Source organism: Gobio gobio (assembly GCF_949357685.1).
Source record: "Gobio gobio genome assembly, chromosome: 25".
NCBI classification, from domain to species: domain Eukaryota; kingdom Metazoa; phylum Chordata; class Actinopteri; order Cypriniformes; family Gobionidae; genus Gobio; species Gobio gobio.
Genome location: NC_137121.1, coordinates 14,635,870 through 14,642,522, shown reverse-complemented (window position 1 = coordinate 14,642,522; position 6,653 = coordinate 14,635,870).

Below are 6,653 nucleotides of genomic sequence, written 5' to 3'. Positions count from 1 at the left end.
ACCAAACGCATTCGGCTCCGTCACCACAATCTGTGTAGTTTATATTCCAGAACACATTTTTGTTACAAATTCGAATGATTATTTCGATAATAGTTCGACAGGAAACACAATATTTTCTGGGTTTGAAAGAAATCATCCGAATGCATCGTTCGGATCGCTTTAGGGCGTTGTATGTTTAAACGAAATATTTTTTTTAAAAATCTTCCATGAACTCTATCCTAACCACTTTGTTTTTGGTTGACATCGTCTTTCTTAATCTCTCGAAAACCTCGTTTTTTTCTGTAACAGAAAGATATGAAATGAAGGATATCTTACGTGTCTTTGCTGATGCGCTTCGGAGGACGCTTCGCTGGAGATGACAGCCCGTCTTCTTCTCGCCATGTGCTGTAACAAAAGCATCCCATGCATCCGAAGCCTGTCCCTTTAAAGCCTTGCTGCATCCCTGCAGGTGGCCTGTCAATTTAGCGGATCTGGCTGACGTCACCGCACGGCTGAAAAAGCTGTAGGTCCACTTTCATAATAAAAGTCATTCGAGGGTTCATTTCAGTCGATAAACCGAAAAGGTTTTGTTGTTTTATCTGATTTAAGATTATCACCCTACCTGGCTGAACTGGTCTCCCAGACTGGTCTCTATCTTTTAAAAATAATTTATTTAGGCTATTATGAAAAAAAAAAAAAAAAAAGACTATGCCCAAACCCATTCTAAAAACCAGCAAGTGTCCATCAATGACTGGAATAATAATAAAAAATGTACATAATTGGGACATTTGTAAAGAAAACTAAATCTAGACTCGATAAAACTGAAATATATTTTCATCCCTGCTGAAGAAAACAGTTCAGGACATCCATCCATATCTATCTATCTATCTATCTATCTATCTATCTATCTATCTATCTATCTATCTATCTATCTATCTATCTATCTATCTATCTATCTATCTATCTATCTATCTATCTATCTATCTATCTATCTATCTATCTGTCTGTCTGTCTGTCTGTCTGTCTGTCTGTCTGTCTGTCTGTCTGTCTGTCTGTCTGTCTGTCTGTCTGTCTGTCTGTCTGTCTGTCTGTCTGTCTGTCTGTCTGTCTGTCTGTCTGTCTGTCTGTCTGTCTGTCTGTCTGTCTGTCTGTCTGTCTGTCTGTCTGTCTGTCTGTCTGTCTGTCTGTCTGTCTGTCTATCTGTGACTGTGTGTCTGTCCATCAATCAATCCATCCATCTAAAACACTACAACAATTTTTAGTTTCTGTTTTTGATACACTTCATTATTCAGTTTTAACCTTTACAACTCACCTTCATTAAACGTGAAGAGCGTGTTCATGTGCCATGTATCTTTCCAGTACTCCATGTACCTCTTAATGACTTTTTGTTTTTATTTATTTTTCAACGAATTAGGTAAATGTTTGTGTTAAATGTAATGACATTAAAAATATTAATATAATGTCCATTATTGCATTAATTGAATTAAAACTAAAATTAAAAAAGGTACAAAATAACCCAACTAAAGTGGAAAAAAAACATTTAAGTAAAAAAGTGGAAACCTATAATAATCTTGCTGACCAGAATGGGAGGCCAATTAATACCAGCAAACCCCCAATAGGCTGGTTTAAGCTTTCCCCCCCAGTAGCATATATCTTATTGATTATCCAAAATTGATTGCTTCTTTATTTAATTACTTGTATGTTTGTTTGCTTGCTTAGTTGATTAGCTCACCACCATAAATAGATGACACAACATCAGCAGCCAGGAAGAATGCGAAGGTTAAAAACATGCAATTAATGTTTGTAATGTAAAGTGCCCACCCACACACAGCATGATTTAGATGCACACACAGCGTGTCAGATGGCAGCGTGCTTTTCCTCGGAACCTGTAGATTTGTCTAGTCACAACCCCAATATGAGGATATTTGCTTTTTGCAAAACACAGTAGGCTATAGGCTATTTTCTTTCTGTTCATGCACATCTAATCATATCAATCCTCGTGTTGGATGTCTCTCTTATCTGACACACCCAGTTCAGGTCTTGGATCCTGTCCTAATGATCTGATTATGTAAATCATGTGCGTTAAATAAGGCACAAATCCAAACCACAGATGCGCACTATATAGATTGCAATTTTTCCGTAGCGAAACAGAACCGTTTTGGGTTCTTAAATTAACCATTTATTTCCTCACTCTTGATATTTGTGGTTCCATAAAAGATCTTTTAACATCCACAGAACCTTTTCATTGCAAGGTTTTTATAGTTGAAAAAGTTTTTTTTGTGACAACCTCCTTTTGGAAACTTTATTTTAAGTGTAAAGGATATTTCAATAATCTGAAGAATCTTTTAACATTATAAAAATACTTTTATACAATGGAAATTAAAGGTGCAGTGTGTACATTTTAGCGGCATCTAGTGGTGAGGTTGCGAATTGCAACCGTACCGCTCACCCCTCCCTTTCAAAGCACATAGAGAAGCTACGGTGGCTGACACAGGACAAATATGTCGTTGTCTGAGACAGCAGAGAGTGACTAGCGCTCTGTAGAGAAGTTTGTCCGTTTAGGGCTACTGAAGAAACATGGCGGCACAAAATGACGACTTCACCCGCGGTGAATGTAGATAGAAATGGCTCATTCTAAGGTAATAAAAACATAACGGTTCATTATATAAGGTCTTTATACACCACTGAAAACATAGTTATGTATATTATATTGCATTTCTGTCAATAGATCCTCATAAATATTACGCACTGCACCTTTAAATGTGCTTCATGGGACCATTGATGTGAGTAAATAACCTTTATTTTTTAAGAGTGATGTATTACACTCTTATAAAAAAGGGAGAAATGACAAATGATTGTTTAACTGTTTTTTCTAGTGATAAAGTATGTCTATGAGCTGTTTAATTGATGAAATTTAAGTAAAATGAATGAATTAAAACTTAATCCATAAAATGATCCTACATGACGGGAACACGAAGCACCTATTGCACCACTGCTTTTAAATTGTATTGCAATATACAGTATATCCCATATGCATTTATATGGATGCAAATCAGTTTTTAAGATTAAAGTTTGACGCCACAGTCACCTTTATCGGCTATCATGACCTCAAATTCTACAAAGTCCTAAAATTGCACAATGCACAGTGAACTGTTCCCTCCTATTGAAGGGCTTTGATTAACTTTGGTCAGGGTGCACCGGAGCCCTGCGTGAAGCAAATGGGTAGCAGCATTTTTTTTTTTTTTTGGCTTGCACTGTTCCCTTTACAAGTGTCAGGGGAGGTACATTGGTGGCTTCAGCAGAAGAGACATGCACAAAATAATCCCATAGGTCCTATTTTGGCAACTAATTACAGTTCATATGCAAAGAGTCATGTATTAAACACAGAACGGAGACATATTATTTTATCATTCCAATTTTCACTTTGATTTTATTGACTCCATTCATCCCAAGTTAATGATCTGCTTCCGATACACCGTGATTGTCCTTTTTTGTTTGTTTGTTTGAATAGATTTTCCGCACACTGTCAAAACATTAAAAGCAGCAAGGAACCATTCTCAAGAGGTTTTATTGAGCTAGTTGTCTGTATATATGTAATATCTTTCTGCAGTCCAATTTATATAGGCTACAGAAAGACGGTGCTCTCTTATTACTATGAATAGGAGAAAGTGCAACGCGTAATATGGTGGAATAAGTCCCGCCTTCTAATGAAACAAGCCAATCACTGATTGATAAAGTCATCGCGTCAGTATAAAAAGCTTTGTATAACAAAAATGTGGTCATGATTTAAGTGTTTAGAAAGATTTATGAGACAGTTGTTGTCGGTTTTCATTGCAGATTTTAAATAGGAAATTTAATCGTAAGCTTGGCAAACAGTTTTGGAGAATTTGGGCTATTTTAAAGCTACACTGTGTGATTTTTTTCCCCCATCTAGCGGTGAAAAGGTATATGACCATCCAGTGAATATTAGTTTCTGTTCTCTCAATTCCGATTTCGTTTTAACTCCTACGGTGGCCGATTTAGTCCAAGATTAACATGGCTTCCAGTTCGACCTCGTCCACATTCGACACGGTGCCATCGAGTGTTAAAACGCGAAAGGCGAAGCTTGAATTTACGGGTATGTCCCTCTTTGGCTAATGTACTTTCAAGATGGAGGGGCAACATGGCGACCGGCATTCGAACCCCTCATCCGTATGTATTTTCAATGGCATATTATAAACTTACGAGAATACTTTATTACTTGAAAGAAGTAAATATACATTAATGAGCACATATATTTTTGAAAGAACTAAGTGTTTTTAGCTAAGAATAAACTAAAAAAGTTCCACAGTGTAGCTTTAAAGGGTCTTTAAAGGGTGATTTAGCATTAAGCTTTGTATCAGTAGAAATCCCGTAGTATATTTGAATTATGGTAATTTCCCCCCTCATATCCCCCTGAGACGAGAGAATTAAGCATTTTATTTCCGGAAAAAAATCCTCAGATGACGCAAATATCTTCATTTTTTGGCCAGAGGTAAAAACTACAGCCAGTAGAAGGAGCTGTTCTACATGTTTTCTACCCGCCCACAGGGGAGGGATCTCTCATCTCACTCTCAGAATGTAAATGCGCTCGGCCTCTGGCATTCATAACCGGAGCGGTGCAGAGCAAAGTGAGTGTTTCAACTTTTCAATGAGTTCCTATGAAAGTTTAGCTTTCCATATGCGATCAGAAAACGCGCCAGACTGGACACACGCTGAGAATGACTGTCGCGCTTATCTCAGCTCTCGTGCTGAATAAAAATCGGACTCCTGCTGCGTTTGTCCTGTGACTTTCGTTCGTCTCTCTCACACTTTATTGAAAATACACGTTCAGTTTTTAATTGTAGTGTTTATTCTCTAATTGAACGAAATTATTGTATTATTATGAAGATCAAAACGACGCTGGGGGCGGTGTAGGGAGTGGCCTCGTAGGAAACATTGAATCCATTTAAAGACCTCAAGCATTTAAAGCGATAACGCATGCTTAGAATAAACAGAAGGATATTGTCCACGTTAATATAGTTACCTGTATAGTTAACGTTCTTGGTGTGAACGGGCCTTTACTGTTATGTTTATTTATTCATTAATATTTAATTTCGGTTTGCTGCAAATACTGCCTCCTTCCAGGCATATTTTGCTTTTAGTCATTTAGACACAGGGTTGGACTGATTTTAAAAGGATCACCACATATAATAACCAAGTGGACCTTTGATTTAAATGATTTGTATGCAGTAATAAGCGGCTAACTGTAATGGGCCAGGCATTAGGTTCAAATATAAACAGTCTCTGCTTTGCCTTTTTATTCATTATTTTTATGAAACCCAACCACATTTACCCTTAAAACGAGGCTAATTTGATTTTTCACAAATCAGTAATTGAGTTTAAATCTGGTTTATCTTTTACTCATCTTTCCAGGTGCTGAATTACAATAATCTTCAGGTAAACCTGCATCAGACTCTCCAACGCTTCCACAATTTCAGCTGTTTGCTTGAAATTATTCCAAGAAATGTTGCATTTTTAATGAAATATTTATATATTTAAAGCATGCACTGTCTTTTAGGATGTGACTAATCCAGGATGCTGATTTCCAAGCTCATTAAATGGACACCTAATGACGGTTTGTCCTCAGTAAGTGAGATCGATGCGAGTCCTCAGTGTGTGCCGAGGAAGTGAAGATGTTACGCAATTGGAGAAGACACTGATGAGTCCGCATGGGAGGTGCCCCGTTCTCACTTCGACTTTATTTAAATGCTAGTCTTACTTGTTTACAAAACCTACACGACTTTGCTGTGGTCGTAATGATTCATTCCGCAGGACATTAGATCCATAGTTCTGTGTGTCCATCACCTTACAACTGATCTAATGAAGAAAGAGCGTCCTATGGCTTTACATTTTGCCGGCTTTATGCCCAAATGGATGCAACAGGACTGTACACTTCTCCTCTGAAAATTTAGGAACATTTAGCTTGTCATATTTCCCCAGCTGAATTGAACCTCTTTTCCGTTATATTTAACACATTCTTGTTTCAGCTCAGAACCTTTGTGTGCTTCATAAGATGGACCAATTTTAAATGCCAGAATCTCCTTCACAATAATAAATGGGATTAAAGTGCTGTCTATGCTCAACAAAGAAATTGGGAAATTATGTTTTTACCTTAGCATGAATTTTATCCACTTAGGAGACGGCAGCTGCAAGGAAGCGCAGACAGCCATTTTACATTTCCATAATTTGGTTGGAAAAAGCCACAAGAGGTGTATTTTCAGGCACAAATGTGCTATTTGTCCCCCCCATTGTGTTCCCAGCACTATTTTGGCGTACTCCGGGACTGAAATGTTTGGTTCATCATGTTGTTTTGTGAGGCCTTTGTGCATTTCTGTGCCATTCTACTGTACATTATCAGGCATTTGCATGATTGTTTTTGTATTTCAACACTGTCTCCTCTACCTATTTTAGCACAAGGCTTGTACGACAGAGGTCATCGTGTAGGTACTGTCATTTGTTTATTTGATTTAGCAAGGAAGCAATTTGAAAACGGTGTAGCATGAATCCCTTTTTTGCACATGCACGCTGATCACAGATTTGAAGTGCACGGTTGTTAAGAGGGTTTGTAAACAATACCGTAGCCGCATCATTCGATCTTAAGAGTAAATATGAGA